This window comes from Globicephala melas, chromosome 2 (genome assembly GCF_963455315.2).
Source record: "Globicephala melas chromosome 2, mGloMel1.2, whole genome shotgun sequence".
Classification (NCBI taxonomy): Eukaryota; Metazoa; Chordata; class Mammalia; order Artiodactyla; family Delphinidae; genus Globicephala; species Globicephala melas.
In genome coordinates this window covers 86,789,078-86,815,077 of record NC_083315.2, presented here as the reverse complement: position 1 = coordinate 86,815,077, position 26,000 = coordinate 86,789,078, and the positions used below count along the sequence as shown (strand labels likewise).

At 44.1% G+C, this 26,000-nt stretch overlaps 1 protein-coding gene across 11 annotated transcripts in view; it reads left to right on the top strand.

Moving 5' to 3' along the window:
* Nucleotides 1-26,000, top strand: part of SEMA6D (semaphorin 6D) — a 579,242-nt gene that overhangs the window by 523,302 nt on the left and 29,940 nt on the right. The window contains exon 1 of one of the 11 annotated variants that reach the window (XM_060294305.1): nucleotides 555-973. The exons of the other annotated variants lie outside the window; for them this stretch is intronic. The gene's annotated coding sequence lies outside the window, so the exon portion shown is untranslated. Of the gene's footprint in view, nucleotides 1-554; nucleotides 974-26,000 lie in introns of those variants that run through there. 11 annotated transcript variants of the gene reach the window in all.

Genomic DNA, 26,000 nt, shown 5'->3' with positions numbered 1-26,000 from the left:
TGTTGGCACTGGAGAGTTGATTTCTTTTCCAAGCTGTTCTCTCCGCCTGCCGTACCAGGGACGCGCAAAGGGCTGGAGAGGTTTCGCGGTCGCGTCAAAACTCGCATTGCTGGAGGCTTGAGGGGAGTGGGCCCCCCAACACAGTGCACCCCCCTCGGGGAAAATAAAAAGCGGAAGGAGGGAGCCAGCAAAAGTTTCTCGCCAGGCAGCGCCAGCTCCGCGCTCCCCCGCACCTTAGCAGGGGGAACCCAGCTGCTTCGGTGCCGGGCACCACGTCCCCAGCCCGCGCGACCGCCGAGCCAAGGCTGAAGGAGCCGGCTGCTGGCTCCGCCGCCCCCTTCCGCCCGCCCGCACGGGAGCCGACTCTGGGACCGTCGGGCCAGGCTAGCCGTGGATGGGCGAGCACCCGCCCGCGCCAGGAGAAGGGGCGCAGCTCAGCAGCCGACGGACGAGCGGCTCACGGCGGACGCCGGCTACCTGTCAGTGCGCCCCCGGGTCGGACGGCCCACCGGTAGCGCCTGTTGGCTAGGGGCGGGGGCTCGGGGGACTCGGCCCTCCCCCAGCCCTCCAGGCTCCGGCACCGGCTTCTGCCCGGAGGGCGGCCACTTCCCAACCCTCCCTCTCCCCCTGCTGGCCGAGCGCGCCGCGGGCGGACTCCGGGGCCCAGAGCTGCCCGCCTCCCACCCGGCGCCCCGTTTCTCCTCCCGGCCGCTCTCCCCCGCAACTTTCCGTGCTTTGTTCTCCGGCTGGAAATGATTTACGGAAGCGTCTTGGACAGGGTCTCCGCCAGGCGGCAAGAGCCCGGCGCTGAGATGTGTTACGTTCTCATCTACCCATCAATTATGGATGGAAACAAATAAGGAAGAGTCAATTTTGCATGAGCCCCTTCTCCGGCGGCGAGAGGCATTCTGCAGCCGGGAGGGAGCCGCCGCTCGCGTCGGCAGCCGCTGGCAGGGGGATGGTGAGGCGAAAGGTAGGGAAACTTTTATCTCCCGTCTTGACAGCAATGATGTTTGTTCCTGGTCTGCAGAAACTGATACAGCGGCCGCCTTGGGTAATTTGGAAGGGCTTAAAGCTTCCTCTGTCGTGTATAACTCTTGGATTGAAACTAAAGGTCATAAGGGACTTCAAGGTGCGGATGAGAACTGGGTTTGAAAATTTTTTGTTAAATCAGCTCTCGGGACCACTGCTGTCAGGTGATTCTCTAAATCCCGATCTTGTAAAGAGCTAATGGTCATGGAGCTAGAGAGGAGTGAAGTAGCGGAGTTGCAGGAACCCAGAGTAGTATTCCTCATTCCGAGGTGACCAGTCAGTAACCCAGGTTCCGGCATCCCCACTCCTCACTATGTTCAGCTGGGATATTCACACAGAAGGAACAGTAGATCATTATTATAGATATACAGACTTTGCAAACAATAATCGGACCTTATGTCCATCGCTATGGGCCACGGCTTTCCCTTAAAAATAACGGTAGTGTTTCCAGTTACTTGGGAGAGGAAATGTGTAAGGCAATTTTCCCAAGAACTTCTGGCGCCTAAGAATTTAAGTCTGCAGTAAAATGTTTAGTTGCTTTTTAAGGATTGTCCTTCCCTCTACTTGATATTTGGGGCCGTAAAGTGGGTGCTTTTATTTCAAGGCTGAAGTCCTGGGGAAAGGTTTAACATTTTTAAATCTGGTTTGGTCTCCGTTCCTCAGAATTGGAGAAATAATTGTTTGGAGAAATGTTTCAAGGTTTCTTCCTTGTAGAATTGAGAAAGCTTATCCCAGACAGCTCAAGGTGAGGATTTTACTATTCTTTTGGTGGTTTAACAGTAGGTTTTGATGCTGGTTTTATCCATGTTGTTAAAAAAAAATCCCCTCGCTCTCTTTGATATCTAACTCAGGAAATTAAGTTGTGTGTCGTCACATTCAATGTAGTGAGTGACAGGCATGTTCTGTCAGGCTGGCCAATATGACACAAACATTTACGCTGGCTTAGATGAATAGAAATTGCCAAGTAAGCTCTGAGATTTGGGCCTATATTACCGTGAAGTTGAACATCTTGAGGTAAATAAACATAGCTGAGTTTTGTTTTTAAAGTTAGTGTCCATGCTTTGACTTAGGTCCCTAGACTGTGCTCTCAGAAAGACAAATAAATAACCCTGAGATTTCCAAATGGTGTTGTTTAGCAAACCATTTTCTTCCAGTGGTACATTTGCTGAAATTAACAGCCAGTTACTGTTTCTTACTGGATTCTAGTTGTTACCTGTGCTTGTTTCTGTTAGGGATGCTACACAGGTAACCTTTTTTGAGGAACATCTCTGTGATGCAGGACAGTGTGCCTGGAATATCGTGGCTTCTCCTTCACCAAACAGCTAGTTGACCTGAATTTGATTTAGATCTGTGGGCAGTCCGCCCTCTTTCTCTTTATTTATTTATTTACGTATTTATTTATTTAGGTGCCCTCTAATAGCACCATCTGGTCTTGTCTCCCCTCGTTTGGATGGATTTGAAAGATGGTTGTGATGCAAACCTATTAGTCCTTAGAGTGAGGGTAACTTCCTTAGAAATCCAGTGGACTTAAGTTCACTGGCTGCTTGCTAAACAGGAAGGATCTGTCCAGTAACTTGTGCTCTGCGTAAGTAGGCCCCTGAATCCTGTGTGGTGGTTTCTATTGCATGAAAGGCACACAGACAAAGTAAGCAGGAATTGGAGCTTTGTTTCACAAAAATGCCCATAATTGTTAAGGACTTATTGAAACTGGAGAAGTTCTTCACTTCTTGCTGCTCCATCAAAATAAGCCTTGGTAATTAGCTTAGTCATTGTTCTTGCATTTGAGTTCCACTAAGAGACAAAGAGTGAAAAATGCATCTGAAATAGGGTCATTTTTCACCCTTCTGATGCATTTTATGCAGAGTTAAGAGCCTGGCTGAATGTCTAACCATTATTGGTGTAACCGTAGGAGGTGGACTCCTTTCTTAGCATATTACAAGATAAAATATTACCTTTTATTTCAGTTAATAGACTTTAAGCCTGCCCATTCTAGATTCATTTCTAGAGGAAGCAAGAAGTGCTTGAGGTATGCCAGCCAGTCAGTATTTATTGAGTCCCTGTCGTTTGCAAGGAGCTATGCTAGCCAATGTTCCAACATCAGGTGAGGCAGACACGTTTCTCTATGTTCAACTTAAGTAAGAAAGAAGAATCCAAAGAAACAGAGAGTGGCAAAACTGGATCATTTGGCAAGAAATGTAAATCTGCACCTTTTTTTGAAGGATGTTATTTCATCCTAAAGATTTTAAGGGAAGATTATCCATACCACATGTTTACAGGGGGCCAATCTTCCTGCCTTTAACACTAATAATGCAATGTACTATTAGTGTAATTCACATGTTGAAACTCATTGGAGCAGGGGATCTCGCTTTCAGTGGCTCATGTGAATGGAGACTTAGAGTTAAAATCTACCAAAGCCAGTGTCTTAGGTTGCAGCTTATTTTGTGAACAGCTGCCAGCTTCCAGTTGTGGGGGGAAAAATGTGTTTTGATCTATTCCCATGACATTGTAGAGAGAATGAAAATCATGTAACTATTTTAAGCATATCATAACCCTTTTCAGTGAAGGTGGCGATTGTTGGGCTAACTTTTCCTCCTCAGACCCTGACAAGTGTCAGTGCAGCTGATAAGGGAAGCTGCTTCCACTCTTCCCAGTAGGATAACTAGGGAAACAGGCTTACTTTGAAAAGCAACCATTTATGTAACCAAGAGTGATCAAGTCAGTGGTCCACTAGATACCTCACAAGGTATACTTTTCTCAAACTTTTCTCTTCTGTCAAGCTTTTGTTAACTCACCCAGATTAGCATTTTAACAACCCTGAAGTGAACTTCTGCCATTCTCTCTACTTGGACACAGTATGTAGATCATCCATCATTCTGTCCTTGGCTACAACAGGCTGCTGGCTCCGTCACCGTTTAGAGCTACACAGAATCCATCCGACTGTGAACAACACAGCTGGCTACAGCAATTTTCTTCTTCCACACCACTGGCAACATTGTCTGGCTGTGGTAGCTAAAGTTAACACCCAGAACAGGACGTTTCCATTGTCTGCCAACCTGTGCTGGGCCCCTCACCCACTTCTGGGGGCACACCTGCAGAAAGGCCCTGCTGGCTTGCAGTGGCATGTTCCACTTCAGAGCGGACTTGCCTCCACCTTAGGTGACCCACAGGAAAGCCTCTTTAGACTTGATACGATTAAACCACCAGAATTACAGAATTAGAAGGAGTCATTCACACCACTCATCCTAGACCTTCAGAACTCAGTCTATTGAAAGGGGGAAGAAAAGAATGAAGTAGCTTTTAGCCTGTGATCCCAAATGACTGAAAACAGAAAAAGACCCTGTCTCGTTCTTTGGAGAGCTGAAGGTATCATTGCTTCATCTCTTTTCACAAAGAACCTGTGATGTACCTAAATCTGGGACCCGTGAGTAACGGAACCCAATGCTTTCTATCACATTTTTTGGTTTGTTTTCTTCTTTTTACTCACTAAGATATCTGTTACAGTAGTCATTGCTTGTTAAAGCAAGAATGGCATAAATTAGGTGGACATGTTTATTAGGTTATGTTGCCAAGCTTTAAAAACAAAAAAGACTTTTATAATTAGAAGTACTGCTTTTGGAGTTTGATGTGGGAAGGGGAGACTGCCTCATATTTTGGTGGGAGATAGTCTTCTCACCTCTTTTCCTAATGTTTACTAATGAAATCAGCCACAAAACAGCTGAGATGATGGGATGCTCCTACTGCTGATGATAATGGGAGAGGAAGAAGAGAAAGCGGCACCCACAACAACTATACTTATTGTTAGTCCGCTTACTAATTTCTAGGCACACACTAAGACCTTTATCTTAACTATGTCATGTAACAGACAACTGGGGTGGGTGAGGCAGATTCTGTCATTATCATTGCTTTATCAAGAAAAGAACTCAAGCACCTGAGAAGTCAAGTCACTTTCCTGAGGTCTTAGAGCAGGGAAGTGGTGGAGTCAGGATTTGAATTCAGATCTCCCTGACATCTCAGCCCACCACGTCATCACTGCACTGAATTGTTTCCAGGAACACAGATCACCCTGCAATCTTTTGACTCCCTGATATTTCTGACGTTGTTTTTTTAAAAAAAGAGTCATACTTTGAGGGAAATCTTTGTATTGAATGAAATGGTATGTACAGAATCGCTATGCTCTTAAGTTTTAACATTTCTCTAAACTAAGTCATATGGGCGTACTCTTCTTTCATTTTTATTCCTGTTGGCCGAATAATTAATGACACTGTCTTCTTTTCAAGTGTCCTAGAACAGCATCTTCGCCCACCATTTTTCTCCATGTTAGACTCTCCTGTCCAAGGTTGCGTGGCATAGGACAAATGGCAGTATTCATCACTCGCCACCAGAAAAGTGCTTCTGCGTCAGGGTGCGATTGACACTCACTTCCCTGATCTTGGCAGGTGAAGATCCGTTATGTATCTCGGTCCCATTTCCCAGGAGTATTCATGGGCCCCATCAGCAGAGACAGTGAGAGCTGCAGCTGTTCACGCATTAGTGGCGCGAGGATGGAAATTGTCTTACTGAAATCTGACTATGTATTGTACTGTAATATACATTTTTCTTACTTATGGTTGAGAGAGAATCCTTTTACCTCTGTGAGTCATCAGATACGTTGTTGAGAAATCGTCACCCACGCATCCGCATTTTTTGTTGTTCTTTTTTACTCAGGATTCCTATGGGAGGGAAAAAAACAAATACACATTACCACTACATAGAATGCTGAAATGTAAGGTTTTCAACATACATTTTTGGAAAAGAAGGATGGGTTTTAAAAAGTCCAATATGTTGGTACATGTATAATAAGGCCTCAGGAAGATCTGCAATTACTTAGCCTATTATTGGAGTCTGTATTTAAAAATAAAGTCAGGAGTTTCTACTCAGCTGAGGAACTGGCACATATGAACGAGAGCAGATGAAGCTCTTTGAGAAAATAGCACTTCCATTCCCAGGAGCCGGCTGTCAGCAGACCAGGGACTCAGACTCCCCCAGCGCCTACATTGGCCTAGGCCTCTCTTGTCATTAGAAGGGTCTCTGGAAACTTTTTGGTCTGCAGAGTTGTCTCCATTTATCAGTAAGTCCCCAAACCTCCCGTGGGTAATTGGTGGATCAAGTAAATACATTTTTAAAAGCTATAGAAGAAGGAGGAGAACAGGCAGCCAAAGGGGGGATACAGCATGTTGCAGTTGCTTCTGTTTTTGTCCTTGCTAGGGTAACCATTTGTTCCTTCAGCCAACTTTTAGCAAGTGTTGGCTCTGTACAAGGAGGTGCCAGGGTGGGGAAACGGTTCAAAGAGGAACTGACATGGGTCCAGAGCTCAAGGCTCTTACTAAGTGGTGTAGAAAAAACGACGTAACCACAGAGCCAAAGTAAAATGGTGAGTGTCTTAAGTGCCAGAAAACACACACGGACCTATGGTGATTGAGAGGAGGGAGAAGTTATTTCTGGCCAGGGTGGGCAGGGGAGGCTTTGTGGAGCCACTGATATTCGAGCTGGCCCTTGACCTAGGTAGGATTTGGACAGGTGGACAGCAAGGGCCAGGAGGGGAGGTGGTGAGAGGGAGGGCATTCCAAGCATAGAGAACAGCTTAGGCAAAGGCCCTGGGGTGCGGGTAGGGGTCTAGGTCACTTGTCCACGTTTGGGTCCTGACCTAGACTCGGGTTTCAGGTGTGAAGAAGCAGTTTGCCATGCAACCTACAAATAGGTTTTGAGTGTCTCTGGCCTACTGTACTTGGCCGATCAGCAGATGTTCCTGAGGCTTAAGCCGTCAGAATGAATGGGATCGATCTTGCGATGATTCCGGAGTTTGCTCCGTGATCAGAGCTAAAACCCCACATCAACTGCCAACGGGTTCAGTGTTCCACAAGAATATCGCAAGGGATCGCGTGACTTGCCTCGAATTACCCAGCAAGCTGGCTCCCCCCGCAGAGGGGTTTAGCAGAATCACACTAGAAGGTTGATGCTTCATGGACTTTATTTTTTGCTTTAACTTCAAGAGGCTCTGGACAGAGACTCTATAACAAAGAATAAGCTGCATACATAGATGTGGATTTGGGGAGGACGTGGAGATAGGAAGCCAAAGAGAGAGCAGAAACTTGTTGAAACCGTGAGAGAGGCATGAGTTGGACTCTAGGTGCTTGGGAGAGGAGCCCGCAGGCCCCATGAGGTTAGACTGCCTGTTCACGGCTGTAACTTAGCAGAGAGCGTGACACATAGTAGACGTGGTGCAGATATTTTAGTAAACATGTTAATTGAGTTGAACTTTTCATTCGATTGTGGTTATAACCTATCATGCCTGGGAAAGTTCGCAAGCAATGGGGTTAGAGCTATGGCAGCCTTTTCCTCATAGAAGGAGCGAAAAAGTGGCAGGAAACAACTTGGAGTTACTAATACTTCCTTTTAGAAAACCCCATCCTTGAGAGGCCCTGGGGATCCAGCATCCCTTTTTGGGTCTGAGCTTTCAGGATAAACTCACCCCCGTCAATGCCTCTCCACGACCCTACCTTCCCAACTCCCACACCTTCATTCACCTTTCTCCCCTACCCCGGTGCCCAGCCATACTCCAAGCGAGGATGTTTGGGTATGTGGGTTTCCAAGCCATCATTAACCCCTTGAGTTAACGTAAATTGTAATCAATCCACGATTAAATTTAATAGTGGAGGTGATAAGCTTTCTGGGAGGAAAGACCGGAAGTTCTCTGTAGTGTAAGCACGTGAATACATAACAAAGGAAAAATAAAATGAAAACAATTACATTACAATTGCTTTGCCAAGAATCGCTCCAGTGGTTCAATTTTCCCTGGTATGGTATGTTTAAGTCTTTTACAAGTTAATGGTTACATGACAGTCTGAGAGAAGACTCTTAAGTCTGAGGAAACACTGCCAATGAAAGATCAATCAGAAATTATAAAATAGGTCAATGGGGAAAAAGGGTTAAGCATATACAAATTCAATATTAGGGACTTTTCAGGAATATTCCAGTGACGTACAGCAGAGAACCTGCTGGATCTAGGAATTAGTCTGGCTCCTACCCAGTTACTTTCTGAAGTGAAGGGCGTGCTGCCTCCCTGCATAGAGCACAGTTGCTTTCCAGACAAAACCTAAAATAAACTGGCGTGGCTCAGCTCGACTAATAATAACAGCTAGCCCTCACCGTGTGCTTACCAGGTGCCGTGGCACAGCGCCTAGTACTTTAAATATGTTACCTAATTTAATCCTCATGCTACCCCTGAGAGTGTGGGACTGATAGCTCCCTCAGAGTTAGCATTTGTTAAGTGCTGACCGTGTGCTTTATACTCTTTTAAGTGGATATATGAAATCATCTGATCAGAATTCTTTGAGGTGGGTACTATTATTAATAATATCCTCATTTTACACAGGGGAAAAACTAAGGGATGGGAGATGGAGTAATTTTCCCAGGGTCAAACAGCTAATGAGTAGTGGAACCAGGGGACTCGGGTCCATGGGAAGCAACTTAGTAGGGTGGTTAAGAACATGAACTCGAGCCAGCCTGTTGGGGCGTGCGTCCTGGCTGTGTGATCGATTGGCTGTGTGATCTTGAGCAAATTACTTAACCTCTCTGAGCCTCAGTTTCATGACCTAAAAGGTGGATGATGAGGGTAGTACCCACCTGGTAGGCGCTGTGAGACATAAATGAATTAAGATTTGAACAGCACTTAGAATGGTGCTTGGCTAGCAGTGAGTGCTGTATTTATCTCAATGTCTGTTAAGTAAAAGTAAATGCAGTCTGGCTCCAAGGCCCATGCTTTTAGCCCTTATACTATGCAGTCTCTTCACATGTGATTTTATCGTATCTCTTTGACTGATATATAGACCTTGAAGCCAGTTTTACAACCAGCTCTTCTCTACCACCACCCACTACACGTGCCACAGATTCAGCCAGACTGCAAAGGGGAACTTGGCAGGAGAGCTCCAGGGGCCTAGAGAGTCACCTCAGACCTTGACGCCTAGCTGCCTAGCCCTGACCCACATATCAGCCGTTTCAGATTCATGATGTCAGAAATCTGGCTTCCTCTGTTGGTTGGGCCGAAGGACAAAAATATAGGTGACTGGTATGTGTTCTATGCTGGTTGCTCCCTAGTCTGATTAAAACCTGAATAACACCATGGAAATTCGGGCCCTCTCCTAACAATTCCTGTCATCACCCACATCTTTGATCTCTACCGGTGGTCCTCAAACTTTAAAATTTATCAGAATCACATAGGGCTAAACTGCAGATTCCCAGGGCCCCAGCACCAATGGATCTGTGTTGCTGGGTCTGGGATGGGGCCCTGGAGTCAGCATTTTCAACAAACTCCTAAAGTGATTCATAGGCTATGGTCCCTTGGCCACAATTTGAGAAACAATGCTCTGGTGTAGCCAGAGTTTCTCAAACATCAGTGCCCCTGCAAATTGCCTGGCATTTTGCTAAAATTCAGATTCCCATCAAAGTGGTAGACTTCAAGGCTAGTGTTGGCAGGCCACTAGGTAGTAGATCTCAAACCTCTTGCCTACAGCACAGGGTGAATGGTTATGAGCCAAAGGCATCCTGGCCAGCTCATGAAAGAGTAAGAAAGTAATAAAATCTGCTCAAAGCTGCCGTTTTTTTTTTTTTTTTTTTTTCCTAGTTTGCAAAAGATCTTCACGGTGAGCAGAAATTAAGAAAGAAAAAGGACACTCACTCACTTCTGCTGACTGGTCTATATCATTTCCTAAATGGAGTCCTGGGCCAGTATTCATAGCAACAGTTTTTGATTTAATGATAAACTGAGATAAGGGTAATCAAACTTCATGCTTCAGGGCATCAGGTGATTGCCTGCTGCGGTCAGGATGGAATCTTTTCCCTTGTCCTTTGCACAACTGACTAGATGCATTACAGAGAGGCCTCCGGCTACACTTGCAGGAGCTGGGGCAGGAGGCCCTGGCAAAAAACGCCGCTGGATGAGATCACATGGGAAATGGTCTTGTGTGGGATGAACAACCCCATCATTTGGCCTTAATCATTTTTGTCTTTTGTTAAGATTCTACATACCCTGTGTGTGTATTTCTATAAACCACATGATGAAATTGGCAGCCTACTGTATCTGGAATCAGATGACCTAGACTCCAACTTTGGCCAATAGTGGGCTCTCTGAGTGACCTAAGGAAAGCACTGTCTCCTCGGAGGCTCTGTCTCCTCATCTGTGGACTCACAATTATACCGAGCATCAAGTAAGACGATGTTGATAAAAGGGCTTCGTAAAAACCAGATAAGTGCGGCTCAAATGTAAGGGATTATTATGATACAATGAATTATACTTTATGGAATCACCATTTATTACAATCACAATATATAAATCTCCTCTCTAGATAATGATATCATGCATAATGACAGTGAACGTTTATTGAGTTCTTCATCTCTGCTAAGCACTAAAGAGTTTTATTTGCATTCTCTTATTTAATCCTCATGTCAGCCCTTTGGGGCACATCCTTTTTTTATTCCCATTTTATAGATGAGGGCACAGACAGTCAAGGAGCGTAAGTGAGTTTCCTTTTGCTGTTGTAACAAATTACTACAAACTTAGATGTCTAAACAGCACACATTTATTACCTGACAGTTCCGGCGGGCACAGACAGTCAAGGAGCGTAAGTGAGTTTCCTTTTGCTGTTGTAATAAATTACTACAAACTTAGATGTCTAAACAGCACACATTTATTACCTGACAGTTCCGGAGGTTGCAAGTCCCAAATGTGTTTCGCTGGGCCAAAGTCAATGTGTCAGCAGGGTTGTATTCCTTCTGGAGGCTTGATGGGAGAATTCGTTTCCTTCCCTCTTCCAGATTCTAGAGGCCACCTGCATTTCTTTGCTTGTGGCCTCTTTCTCCAAATTCCAAGCCAGCCATCATAGAACTCCGTCTTCTGCTTGCATAGACACATCTCCTTCTTGGATTCTTCTGCCTTCCTCTTCCATCTTTTAAGGACCCTTGTGATTACATGGAGTCCACCCAGGTAATGCAGGAAAACCCCCCTATTTTAAGATCTCTTATTTAATCACATACGTAGAGTCCCTCTTTCTGTGTATAATAGCATATTCACAGGTCCTAGGGATAGGGTGTGGACATCTTTGGGGATGGAGGGGGACATTCTTCTGTCTGCCACAGTTAAGTACCTGCTAGGAGCATACAATGGCAGTGTCAGAATCCAAGGCCAAGCCTGTCTGACTTCAAAGCCCATGATCTCAACCACTCACTATAAAATCTCCTCAATTCAGTCAGTGAAAGAAACAATAAAATCGCAGAACATAAGTAGTGAGGAGGGCCATGTTACTTTTAGAATAATCAATTGGGGGCTTTTAAATATCATTTTAGCAGTAACAACACAGAAGTTAACCTTACTGATCTCCATGTCCAACTTTGTACTAAGCATTCTATATATATAGTCATTCACTTTTCTCTTGTGAGGCTGAATACTATTTACCTGGTAACTGAATTGGCAGGGTCCCTGAATCCGGTTGTCTTTCATGGGGTTGACTAAATAAAGAACATTTGGGGGACCAGGGGACCATTCTGGAGGACCATACAAAGGTATTTTAATGGAGCTCCTGGTCCAGCAAAGGATGATTGACAAAAGGTGATGGCTATAACCAGACCATCCTTTGCTGTCTCTGGCAGTGTCTCTTGGCCCATTGGACGTGGTTCCTCAGGCAGCACTTACCCCAGCCCATCCACTGATAGATAGCCAAGACCATCTCCAACTTATGAGGCTTGATGTCCTCAGAGGTCAATCAGAAAATCGGGAGCCTGTGTTTTGCTAAGAATTGTAGAAAGTTATCAGAGATCTCTTTCCCACTCTCTTACTTTTCTTCTCTCTCTCTTTCTTCTCTTTGCCGCACACTTTGCTGGTTTCTGAGGCTTAATGTCGTTTTAAAATTCAAAACGTGCGCCCATCACTGAAAAGGCTGTGAGAGGACAGAGCTGGAGTCTGGAAATCTGGCCTGGCTCCTCTGTTAGCCCACCAGATAGCTCTGGAGAAGGCCCTGCCCTCGCTGGCCCTAGTGCTCTCATTAGAACAAAGTGAGGTCGGGATGGGCATCAGAGACAGTCTAAATGATTTCCAAGTTTCTTTCTAGTAGTAGGATTCCATAATGTTATATTTATCTCCATATTTTAATTGCCTCATAGTAGCACATCTAACAGTGATTTAAAAAAATACGAATCCACTTCATGAATGTGCATAGAGCTATCTGTACAAAGAGACAGACACACAAGTAGTCCAACTTCTCAAATTTATTATTGCCATTTACATTTGACAACACTTTGCCCTTTTCTTTCAAGATCACTTAAACTTCACTGCTGCTAATATTGAGTTTTTAGACTCAATTTTCAGAAATACATAGATAATATTTTCAGTTAGCAGTAATTGCACCTCATTCAGCTCTCAGGGGTTGATACGCTACCATTGCACAATTTCCCTGTAATTTTCAGTTACTTCCCTGAAGAGCCACTCCCCATGGAATGTGTAGGACAGAAAGGGCAAATGAGTTTCAAAGTGGAGAGCCAAACCTGATTGGTAGTAGCTGTTGCACCTTGTGTTGTAGAAACTTATGGGGCTACATCTAAGGTCAGGGAGAAAAAGGATGCCTTGACTGATTTGCAAAGTCTTCTGTGAAAAAGGGAGAGGGCATGGTAGCTTCCATACAACAAATTCGCCATCTTTGATTCAGTATTTTCTTTGGAGACACATATCCCTCTTAAAGCACTCACACTCATTAATGATCTCTATACAGGTTGCTGAGTAATTTAATGCAGATGTCATCTGGCACGATGTCTCAGAACCGAGCTTGAAAATAAGTAACTCCTAATGGAGAAGGAAACTTGATAATGATTACTTTTGCCAGTTCTTACCATTTGCTTTATTTTGTTGCTATTCCCTCAATTATGAGGGAATATTTTTAACATTTTTAACTGTTTTATCAGAGACTCAAAAATGCGATGAATGGTTGTGCTACTACAGATAACACCTTCACCGTAGATGTATAAATGTGGACATATATAAAAATAGAACACCACCACACATATACACAAACACATACAGAGGTTTTAAATAACTTTTCAAAGTCAGACAGACATAGGTTGGAATCCTGCCCCCTATCTGCTGACTAGATGTGAGAAATTGGGCATATCACTAGCTTCTCCAAGTCTTAGTTTACTTTTCTGTTAAATGGAGAAAACGTCCCTTAAGAGATGGGAAATAAATTAAAGCTAATGCATGGAAATTGGCCAGCTAGGTCCTAGAACACAATAGGTGCTCGGTCATGTTGGTTTTGGCTACAAATAACAGAAAACCCAACTCAAAATTGCTGAACAATGAGGAAATATAACATTAAGTCAATAATAATAAGTCCTGAGATGAGGTGGCTCCAGTGTTGATTAATTCTTTGGCTTAATATCATCAAAGACTCAGGCGCTGTCTATATTCTCTGCCATTCTCATCCTGTCAACCTCCCCTTGGCTAGCTCTTTTCATGTTCCCAGTAAAACTGGCACATTCCAGGTGAGAATCCAGCAGATCAAGAGACCAAGAGTCCCTAAGAAACCTTTACTAGTACAGACTCTCCCACTGATAGAATCATGGCACCTGCTCACACCTGTAACCTAAAGCAGCCTTGGGCAGGAGAACGGGACCACCACAATCGACTTACATGGAGGAGACTGGCTTACCCGTGGATGCATGAACAAAATCAGACTGGCTTACCAGTGGATAGATGAACAAAATACAAACTATTTGTATCTATACATTGTTATATATGCATATTATGTACACACAGTGTACATGACATCAACATATTCATGAGTGCTTTCAAGCTATAAAACTTTAGTGTTTGGCCGGAAATATTTTTCTGCCATTATTTGAAAATTTTATGTCCCTAGAACAGCATTTTCATTTAATTAGGCAGTTAAAAAATATAAAAGATACGACATTGGAGGACAGTGCTACAAACAAGTGGACAGAATATATCAAATGAATTTGCTCCCATATTTTTTTCTTTTTCCCCACCTGTGACTTGTTTTAAATGAGAAGTAAGATACTTAATAGATTAACACTTTGAAACATCATAATAAATACAAGCCATAATTATGAAGCCACGTTTATCTCTTGAGAGGTAGAGACAGAAACACTAACTCTCTTCTCTTCAACTCTGAGATAAATGTGAATTTATAATCCTGAAAGTTACCCACATTTTTTGTCTTTCTTGTCCCTTAATGAAATACACTGCAGACTACCTGAGTGGAAATCTTAGCCTGGCTAAGTCTTCCTTCCCTCTGTCCTGTTCAACCTCTTTTCCTGATACAGTAATGCAGTAAATCAGACCCGGAGGCCCCCTAAAATCTGGACGAGGAGGTTCCTCCTTTACCTGCCTTTGTACGACTTTGCAATAAGCTATAAAACTAACCACCTAGATTTTCAGTATCAGAAGGTTCTGCTTTCAGTGTTTTATGGCTGCAATTTTGTTCCCCAAAGTGAAACTTCACTCAGTCCTTATCAGATAAAAGTCTCATTCCTTAAAGGAAGCAGTAGCCCTTGCTCTGCTGTTCTGTGTATACCTAACCTTGCGAAGAACTGTTAGTCGCCAGGAGTCCAAATGGTCCTAAGGTCAAATTCTGATTCTGATTCTGCCATTCAACCTCTTGGAGCCTTGCTTTCCTCACTGGAAAATCAGGATAATATATCTACTTCATGGAGATGTTGTGGTGAGGTCTTTCTTCAGGAGGAAATATATGCAAAGCACTGGGCATGGTATCTGACATAATAAAAAACTCTATAAATTATAGTTTTGTTATTACTACTGTTTTCAAATCAAGGATGCTTGGCAATAGGAAATACTCATATCCGAAGTATTTTGTAGATTTTGCACGTGGAGAGGTTCCATAAAATATATCTGGATGGCTACTTCTAAACATACAAAGAGAAAAAAAAAAAAGCAAGACCAATTCTGCTAAGAAGTGGCCTTTCTTGAGCACATAAAGCATGGTAATGCTACCACCTGTACACCTCGCTGCTCACATTTTGCACGTGGTTCTGGCAACTTATTTATGTTGGGGCTGGGAAATTTTATTATGTTGTGAAGTATTTTCAGATTATGAATTGCATCACTTCAATAAGGGACCAAGTAACCCTGGGTCTGAGTTGTAATTTTCTAGGCGCATTCCCTCACTCATTCATATACACATTCGTTCACTTATCCACACAATAGATCATTTTTGAACACATTCAGTGTTCAAAGAGCTTTTCTTCCCCTTGGCCATCAAAGAGTCAGAGTTCAGTAAATAATGAAATAACTGCATCCAGGATCTGTTTCGTGGGTGTGTTACCTGTGCAGTCCCACTGGGCCCCATGCCTAGAATGTGCTGCCATCGTGAAATTCTTAATAATTTTTGAATAAGGAGCCCCCTATTTTCATTTTGCACTGGCCCCTGTGAATCAGGTAGCCTGGCCTGATTGCTCCTTTTCACCAAAGCTGTTTATTCTGTAGGATCTGAGTTGACGGGGCCTGAGTTCCCATTGCCTCGCGCTCTCAGGCAAGCTGCCTGATCTCCCTGGGCCTTGGTTCTCTCCGTTGTAAACTGAGGCAGAAAAGACATGGTCTCCAGGGTCACTGCCGGTAATCTGCACACTTCAGGAGAGTAAGACACGAGTGTCAAATGATGTCCGCCCTGGGTTTGGATTGTAACGGGGGTGACCACACTCTCAAAATTCAAAATTAGGATATGGGGATGATGGGACCAAAAGAAAAAGAAGTTGCAGTCAGGAATCTTTTGGAGAAGTTGAGCTGTGTAGCTGAAACTTGTGACCTCTAGACTAGGCCTACATGCTGTTTAGTGATTTTACAACATAAAATCGAATTGACTGAACCCTGGCATTGTTCTGCTCATTTCATTTGTATTGTCCATTCCTCTCTATAGATTTTATGCTAATATCCCAGAGGAGACGTAACTCACTCCTGTACTTTTGCCACACTTAAAAAAAATCTATATCCAAGACTTTAAAACTCTCATATACAAATATTGGCATCCTTAAGAGTTCTCTAATTTACAGTCCTCATTTCGTATATTACAAGGTGATAATCAAACTATTTAGGCAGCCCACTGGCATGGGCAACCGGCCAATTTAAACAGACCCCACAGTGTGGTGCAGGGGGAATGCTGGCTCTGGGCCTATACTGTATGGGCTTAAACTTCAGTTTTAACTTGTAGAGAAGACACCACTGTACTCATGGTGGTCCAAATATCTAGTTCTCTGGAGACCCAGTCTCTCCAAGGTGCAAGAAAGAGGTACCACCAATGAATCTGCAGTCACCCTGCGTGAGCACTGTTGGAAATTCTGTATTAAAACTCGTAGCTGTTTAATGGCAAGCACAGACTTCAGGTATACTCATGCTTTTTATCAAGTTGAGGTCGCCAGCAAACTGAAATAAAGACGTATCAAAGAAAAACAACTTTAAGTTAATTGAGATGTAGCAGTCATCAGTTTTAGACAGACCTTCAGTTCTGCCTGGAGCTGCCTTCCACTTGAGCAAATTTTAGATCACAAGACGACTTGATGCTCAAAGTGTCTCTAATCACCCACCTAAACCTGCATCATTAAGTGGACGTTTTTCCACTTCGCACGCATGTTGTTGGCCTGTTTGAGCAGAGATGGGAAGCCGTTCTGTAATGTTAAAAGCCCACAGACAACTCCAGTGTAAGTCACAGTACCAGGAGCCAATTAAAATCAAAGCCTTGGTGCTACAAATTTCATCCCTTAAATATTAAGCAATTACTTTGACATTGATCAAGAGGTGTTAATGTAGATTCTTTTAAACAACTCAGTTTAGGGGGTGTGTGTGAGAGAGAGAGAATGGTAATTTTTTCTACTTTCAAGAGCTGGAAGTATCATGTCTTTGGGCCTCCTAAAAGTTACTCAGTTTAGGGGTTGTTTATTTATTCACTTATTTTCATTTAATTTAACTTCATTTATTTCTAGTTTATCTTGGTAGAGAACATCTTGATTTCTGCCTGTTTTATTGTGTGCAATAAGATGATTAGCTTAGGAGCCTGGAAACCAAATGGGAGTTTATATTTTAGCTCAGGAGATATTTCTTCAGCCCCTAATGGTTGGCTGACTGATGTGTTTACATTCGTATTAGCATTGAGCGGGCTGATTCAAAAAGGGCCACAGAAAGAGCTGAAGTCTGACTTCTTGTCACTCTTAACACCTAGAGGCAGAATTACAGCATTATCTTTATCTGCTCTGGTATTTATTTTATGACTAATAAAAATGGCTCAAAGTGACCAAATTCCGAAATGGATTCAGTGTTCCAGCAGCCATTTATCTTTAAGGTAAACTGTAAACAGTTCTGCTTAGAAATTAGTTTAGGAAAACATGTATTTAATGTTGTGCTACACATACAAATAAAAGTATACTTAATGCTTAGAATGTCACTTACACGGCGGGTAGTGAAGTAGGGTGATGACTCCAGCAGGAAGGCTGGCAATGAAAGCGTCCTTACTTCTTGCCACTCCGCTCACCGGGCTTTAAGAGGAAGTCTGGAATTTGAGCGAGCCAGGTCTTTCTTCTCCATTTTCCTGTGCATGTTTTTAGACTAGAGAAAGGAGACCTTGATGCCAATATTTAAACAACTGGGGTAAAAATGGTTTTGGCTTTAAATATCCAAGGACACAATTGCAATCAGTTTTCCTTTTGCTTTTGCACTTGACCACTGAGAAGTCTAAGCCAGGTTTTCTTTCTCCTGTGTGACTAGAATTCTTAATTCTCAATGCAAAAGGCGATCACCATATTACCAGCACCAAGAGTACAGCAGCGATTTTGAATTGGCGTGGATCTTTGTGAAAATCAGATTAAAGTTCACTTTAAAAATAGAAACTGGTGTTGCTGCTTTTATTTTAGCACTTTATATTTTGGAGCCCTAGGAAGGAAAAAGTAGGAGGTTAGAAGGGGAGAAGAGCAAAGCCAGAATGATGACATGCCAATTTAACTGAAATCTCTGAATTACTTCCATGTTCATTTACTGAACACCCAGAGTATAAATATGATATTTAGAATTACAGAGGACTTATTCCCTAGGATGTTACCATCTAAAATAATATTCCAAGAGATATATTCCGTAGGATCCAACTATTAGTTCTTGGCTTTGGTCAACAGAAGGGCATTAAGTGCCTTCATCATGAAAATGCTCAGCTTACTTGGGTTGGAGGGTGGCTTTATATATATTATATATATATTTTTAAGTGTTGTGCTTTTTTTAAGTAATTAATTAATTTATTTTATCTTTGGCTGCGTTGGGTCTTCGTTGCTGCACTCAGGCTTTCTCTAGTTGAGGGGAACGGGGGGCTACTCTTCGTTGCAGTGTGCGGGCTTCTCATTGCAGTGGCTTCTCTTGTTGCAGAGCACGGGCTCTAGGCACGTGGGCTTCGGTAGTTGTGGCTCGTGGACTCAGTAGTTGTGGCCTGCGGGCTCCAGAGAGCAGGCTCAATAGTTGTGACACACAGCCTCAGTAGTTGTGGCGCATGGGCTTAGCTGCTCCGCAGCATGTGGGACCTTCCCAGACCGGGGCTCGAACCCATGTCGCCTGCATTGGCAGGCGGATTCTTAACCACTGCACCACAGGGAAGTCCCGACTTTATATTTTTAATTGATCATCTCTCCATCTCTCCTCTTATAATGTTAAAAAAAAAATACAATGTATTGTTTTAAAGGGGAAAAGTCCTAAAATCACTTATTTTGTCTTTAGTCTCTTTTGATATTTGTCTATATGTATCTCTGTTTTTATAGAGTTGTAATCAGTGGATATACAATTTTATATTCTGATTTTTCCCACTTGGTATTACATCATAAACTGAGGATTACTGGTCTTCATTATTATCATCTGAATGGTTGCATAATATTCCATGAGACTGGTGTAATATACTTTTATTTTAACTACTCCATGTTTAGAAAATTCACCTGTTTCCAGTTTTTTCACCATCATAAATAAGCATCTTCCTCTAACAGGTTCTTTTTTTGTTCTTCTTACTTTAGATCATTTGCTTAGGATAAAGTAATAGAAGTAAAAATTACTGAGTTAGGGTTAGTATTGTTAGCATGCATGGATGGCAGCGTGTGTGTACACATTGCCAAATTGTTTTCTAAATGGTTGTATTTACCCTGCCATGTGCAATATATTGATTTCATCCCAATTTACTAGTATTAAATTTTATCCTTAAGAAAAAAACAAAAGTTATTTGCAGTTTGTAAAATTGTACCTTGTTGATGTAATTTGCATTTCTGATTAATAACAAGAAGCCTGATTTTTTAAGAAACTGAGATAAGACATTTTAGGGACAAGTTTAGTCCTGCTTGACACACAGAAAGACAATCTGAAGACTGGGAGTTGTCATAGCATCTGCATTCTGACCAACAGCTTCCTGTGTCTCTGCAATATATCCAGCTCTGACAGCTAATTTCAGTCTTCAGCTCGACTAAGAGGAGAAAGCAAAAAACAGCAATATTTCAGGCCACAGAGAGTACCTTAAAGGATCCAGGAAAGGATTCTCCCCAAAACATGCAGTATCCATCCCAAAACCGAGTGTTTAAAATAAGAGCAATCATTCATTTGACTCATGAATCTACAATCTGGGCAGAGCTCAGCAGAGAGACTCATTTCTGCTCCACATTGTATCAACTTGGGTGGCTCAGCTGTGGGGCTGGAGGATCCATTTCCAAGTTGGCCCACTCATGTGGGAAGCCCATGGGTGTTGCCTATCATCTGGGAGATCAACTATAGGGCCGAGAGCCACAGCCTTAGTCCCTCTCTACCCGGGCCTCTTCATGAATGCTTCGTAGGCAGCTTGGGCTTCCTCATACTATGGTGGCTGGATTCAAAAAGTGTCTGAAGAAACAGAAAGTGGAAGCTGCCCATTCATTATGTTCTCAGCCCAGAAGGTGATATAACATCACTTCTACCATATTCTGTTATTCAGGCAGTCATATCCCAGATTCAAAAGAAGGATCTATGCACCCACTTCTAAATGGGAACAGTATGAAAATATTTGGGGACCATGTTTTTCAATTGCCATACAGTATTCTAGCTCTTTGAAAGGCTAAGAATCTAGATACTTGAAACACCATGGACTGGGAGGTATAATATTATAGCACTGGCCTCTACCCTTGCTTTCTAGAATACTCCAGGAGTGAGTTCTCCATTTACCTAACTCACCTTTCCCACAACAAGGAATTCAGTCATTCAGTTTGGTGTCTCTTGACTGACTTTTCCACTGTGGAAATCTAGCAGCGTTCCTTCCACTCCCCAGCCTTCCCCAGGAAGCCAGGTCTCAGGGCTTTCAATCATCTGTGTCATGGCTCTTTTCTTTTAAGATAGATATTAGAGGTGGGCCTGGGTATGTGCTGCATCTCAAAAAAAATAATGGCATTAAGTATATTTGCTGCATTTATAGTGGCAAAATGTTTATCATCCAATGTGCTGACAGTTGCACTTATGAGGATCTCACCTGATTGCTGAGTGGTTTATGTAGGTGTTTCTATTCCTAGTGCCAGGCAAAGGGAAAGGCAGTTTCTTTGTCTAGTCTTCCAAAGAACATTCCAAGAGAGAATTTGGAACATAGAAGAAGACACTGAAATCACCAGAGGTGGTCTTCAGAAAAGATTAAATTATCACAGGGCAGGGGACACAGAAACAGAGTTATGCTAATAATGATACTAGCAGCAATAACCATAATAATAGCTAATACTTACTGCACTTATTTGACTGGTACAGTTTTAAAGGTTTTCTGAATATTAAGCCTGTAACCTTTAAAACAATCCTTTAAGATAGTCCAATTATTTTCTATTTTTTACAGATGCAAGGTGAAGTAGTTTTTCCAAGGTCACACCGCTAATGGGTGTTGGAACCAGAGTATTCTTAAAGTCCATTTCCTCACTGGATTGTATGAGGGTGTTTATTCTCAGGCGTGGTGAGAAAATGGGCCATCCTCTCATGGCTCCTTCTGCGGGTTTCCACAGTGACCCTCTTTTTCAGCCATTTCTCAGGGTTGAGGTGGGCTGCGGATAAGAGTTTCCACTTGTCTACTAAAAGAAGTAGACAAGCCTTCAGAGGTGGAGACTTGGCTTCTTACGTGCCCACCCCCACCCCCATCCACTCTGCGTGGCCTGCAGGACATTTAAAGGAAGAGATTCCCACGGGAGCCTTTCTTTAACTCTGAGGGACCGAGGAGCAGAGAGGGGCCTGGTGGGCTTTCCACCCTCAATTTGTGTCCACACAGGAACACGTGAACGAGGAGGTTCCCTGACTTTGGGAGTGGGCCCCCATTGCATCCCTGCCCTGTCACCCCCAGAAACAACTTGAAGGCTCTGCTGTTGGGTCAGGGATGGTAAGGAAAAGGCCCCTGACCGCTTCAAAGGTGGAGGTAGGAAGAAGAGGTGGAAACCAACTCCCAAGACTTAGGGAGACAGGGTCTTCGCTTGCTTCCGGCATGAAACTCCTCTCTTATTAGTTTTTTGTTTCATGGAATCTTTCTTTCTTTGTCTGCTGCAGTTACCTGCTAGGTCATTAGACTAGAAGAAGAGATGAGTGCTGTTCATATCTTAAAATAACAGTAATAAATCAAGCTAAAAACATGACAGCGTTCTTTTCTTAATAAATTACAAAGGCCTCTTTGTCCTCTCCTTTTTGTCTCTTTTGCATTATCTTTTTCTGCTGTGGTGATTAAGACGACAGACATTGGAGTCAAATTGACTTAAGCCCCGATATTTAGTTTTGTGACTGGAGACAGATTATCTCTTTATTTCCTTATCTGAAAATTTGGGAAAATGGCACCAGCCTCCTAGGGAGTGCTTAGCACAATGCCTAGTGCTTCCTTAGCATTCAGCCACGGCTTGTTGTGACCAGTATCATCTCTACTTTTCCAGTCTCTGGCATGCTGGCATGTGCGTATTACACATAACTCCAGGTGTGTCCCATGAACACAAGAGGAGTATGCTACCCAGCAAACCCTGCTCTCTTAGTGGAGCAGGCATGGTAAATATTTCATGTAGTGGCCTGTGAACTTATTTCCACTAAGAAGTCATAGATCCCGCCTTCCAGGAACTCAGTCTAATCAGAAAGAAGCATGTAGACGGCCAGTGCTCCCCACCACGGTCAAACCAGAGTCAAAATGGATGGAGTGTTGTGAAAGGGAAGAAATGGAAAAGGGCTCAAACTGGTGAAGGGTCCTAAGGGACGAATAGGAACTTGCCAGTCGGAGGAGAAGCCGTGGAAGGTGTTCTTGGTCCAGAGAACAGCAGGAGCCCACAGCAGGAGGCCCAGCAAGGCCCTCGCCTTGCAGAGTAGCTGCATCCAGGGAAACAGGCATGTTAATATTTATCTGAGCAGAGGCAGAAGCGATGTCAGTGTACCGTGCTGTGGCAACCTGCGACTAAATAAAGCACTGATAATACTACTACTTCTTCACACTTGGATAGCACCTTTGCAATTTACAGAGTATTTTTACTCACATTTTCTCACTTGTCTCTTTGAAAAACCATGGTGAGTTCGTCAGCAGCGATGCCCCCTTATCTCACCTCTGAAGAGGCAACAGGGCTGGCCTGGGAGCGTGGGAGGCCGCTGCATCCCACACGTGCGGGTGGTACCCTTGCCGCGGGATCCCTCTGCTCCTTCACAGTGGCTTCCGTTTCTTCTCACTTTGGCAGGATGGACGCTGCCAAAGACACAGGAAGCAGAGAAGGTATAAACGATCACTCGAGACAGAGCATAGGGCCTGGGAACTTTTGATTAGAGCACCTCAAAAGGAGTAGCCCCACCTCCATTGGGTTGAAGATCGTGCCTGTTAGTGGCTGCCGCTACTCGAGTTCCCACCACCCTGAGGGCTCTCTGGGACCTCAGCATGTATAATCCAACGTGAAAGAGGCAGCTCTCCCTCTCTCCCCAGCTTGCTACAGACACAACCACTTTGGAGGAAACCCAGAGGTCCCTCCTATCTTTTTTCTCCAAGTACTGGTTAGGGTTCTCTACTGAATCCGGTTGTAACCCCACTTTTGTCCATGTATCCTTTATACAAAAGACCTCAACCCCTCCATCTCCCCTGGCTTTATCATCTTTCCTTTTTATCAAGGAGCTGTGAGTCTGTAGTAAGGGTAGGAGGTGAAAAAGAAAGGCAGCCACACTTTTCCCTCCAAAGGTAACCAGGCTCATTTTCAACCATGTTCAGCCTGTTTGCATGTGTAAAGCAACACTCTTTTCTGCACCTCCCCAGGATGCTGCCTGTGACAGGGTTAGAATTTGGGGGCCCCAGGTCCAAGGCACTGGTCATTGTAGGAAATGGGACAGAGAATATCATTGGTGCATTAAGTCCTATATATTCATCCCAACGATAGCAAAATCAGTGGAGGCCCCAAGTCTTACTGTGGTCAGATCAGCAGCTGCAAGAGAGAAACACCTTCCCTGCATACCGCAGCATCATTCCATGCTGGTGTGTTCTGTTTTGTTACTGGTGGCCTGGGGGATGACCTGTTGCTAGCAGATCACAATGAGTGGGAGAAAGTGCTCTTTGGAGATTTTTTTAAGTTTTTCTTTTTTCTTCAAAAGATAACGGAGGGCTTCCCCTGGTGGCGCGGTGGTTGAGAGGTCCGCCTGCCGATGCAGGGGGCCGCAGGTTCGTGCCCCAGTCCGGGAGGATCCCCACATGCCGCGGAGCGGCTGGGCCCGTGAGCCATGGCCGCTGGGCCTGCGCTTCCGGAACCCTGTGGCTCCGCGGTGGGAGGGGGCCGCGGCGGTGAGAGGCCCCGCGTACCGCAAAGAAAAAAAATATATTTATATGAAAAAAAAAGATAACGGAGTTTGCATGTAATCAATTCATTTAATCAACAAACTATTAAAAAAACCTATATGCCAACCACTTTCTAAGGAATGTATTCCACGGACGTAAAGGGACACAGTCCTTACACTGAAGGAACTCACAGTGTGGGGCTGGGGGAGGGGAGAAGCTGTTGAGAAAACTAAGGAAAATATAATATTGTGTGCTATGCGCTTCGATAAAGGTGAGCCCAGATTTTTGGCGACAGGAGGAGGAAAAAGAGGGAAAAGCCTAGTGGGAAGTGATTTCTGATTAGGAATTGGCCCACATAAAGGAGGAGGAAGGGACAAGAGAGGCACTCGAGGGGGTGGGGCACAGCACATGCAAAGGCCAAGAGATAGGAGAAGCAGGTTTGTTATTAGAACTCAGTGAATTCATATACCCACAGTTTTGGGGTGCCAAAAGAGGTGTCATCTAGGAGAACTGACATCCAAATGCTGACCTCTGGTCCCCTCTTGGGCCCTCATCTTTGTAAGCTCACAAGCTGAATGTCACTGTGGAGCCTGGGTTTTTCTTTTTCTATCCAAATCCACTTTGAGCCTCTCTTGAGATTAGCCACTAAGGTGATAGAAAGAGCAGTGGACCTCGAGACAGATGACCCAGAAGCCTTTTATTAACAGCCTGGCCTCAAGCAGTTCTTTACCTCCTCATCTGTACAGTGGAGATTCATTTACTAACTCAAACCAACCACTAAGTAGAGACCCGGGTACCAGACACCATGGTGGGTTATAAAGATAAAGCAGAGAACGAAAACAGACCTAATTTCTGTTCTCTTGAAGCTGACATGGAGTTCAATGGAGATAATAATTTCTGTCCTAAACATTTAAGGACCAAAATAGATAAGGTAGGGCTTCCCTGGTGGCGCAGTGGTTGAGAGTCCGCCTGCCGATGCAGGGGGACACGGGTTCGTGCCCCGGTCTGGGAAGTTTCCGCGAGCCGCGGAGCTGCTGGGCCCGTGAGCCATGGCCCGCTGAGCCTGCGCGTCCGGAGCCTGTGCTCCGTACCGGGAGAGGCCACAATAGTGAGGGGCCCGCGTACCGCAAAAAAAAAAAAAAAAAAAAAAAAAAAAGATAAGGTATATTTGCTTTAAAAAAGTGCAAGATGCTATAAAAAGTGAAAGCTCGTTGCCCAACTCTCTGGTCTGGGATGACTATCACTGAGAGCTGGGAGTTCCTGATCCCACCCCTCACACACAGAAGTTAGTGAAATACCTCCATCAGATCAGCTACAAAGTACATTTGGGGGACACAGAGAGAGGGCTAAGAAACCTAGAGCTTCCTGGTGTATGTGACCTGAGCTTTCCCACAAGCATATCACACGATTTTTTTTTTTTTTTTTTTTTTTTTTTTGCGATACGTGGGCCTCTCATTGTTGTGGCCTCTCCCGTTGCGGAGCACAGGGCCCTGGGACGCGCAGGCCCAGCGGCCCATGGGCTCACGGGCCCAGCCGCTCCGCGGCACGTGGGATCTTACCGGACCGGGGGCACGAACCCGTGTCCCCTGCATCGGCAGGCGGACTCTCAACCACTGCACCACCAGGGAAGTTTCATATCACACAATTTAAAAGAAGCAAAATTGGAAATGATCTGTTGACCAGTGGGAGGGGCTGCACCCACCTCACCCCTGGTCCAGGGAAGCTAGAGGGCAGCACCTAAAGGCGGTATTTCCAAGACCACGTGATTGGGAGAAGGGGAAAAAAAAATGCACCTTCTGCCATTCTATCTGGCACAGAGTCCAGAATGCCCACAATACTTTCATAAGCGCCAGTGGAGACACATTCCATGTTCAGCACATCAGTCGGTTTGTACTACAGAGCCCATTTGTGGTTTTGGTGTTATAGATCAGAGGCAGCGATCACAGCTCTCCCTGTCCTCAGGGTTCAGAGGGGGGCACATGCATTTTTGTATCCTAGGCAAACGCCAGAGCTATAGGAAAAAATTTAGAAGTGTGAATTGGGAAATTCTGTTACTTTTCGGTAAAGAGCCTTTTTTCGACCCAGGCACCAAACTCAAGAATCAATAAAAAGCTAATGACTTAGACGGGCCTTAGAAAT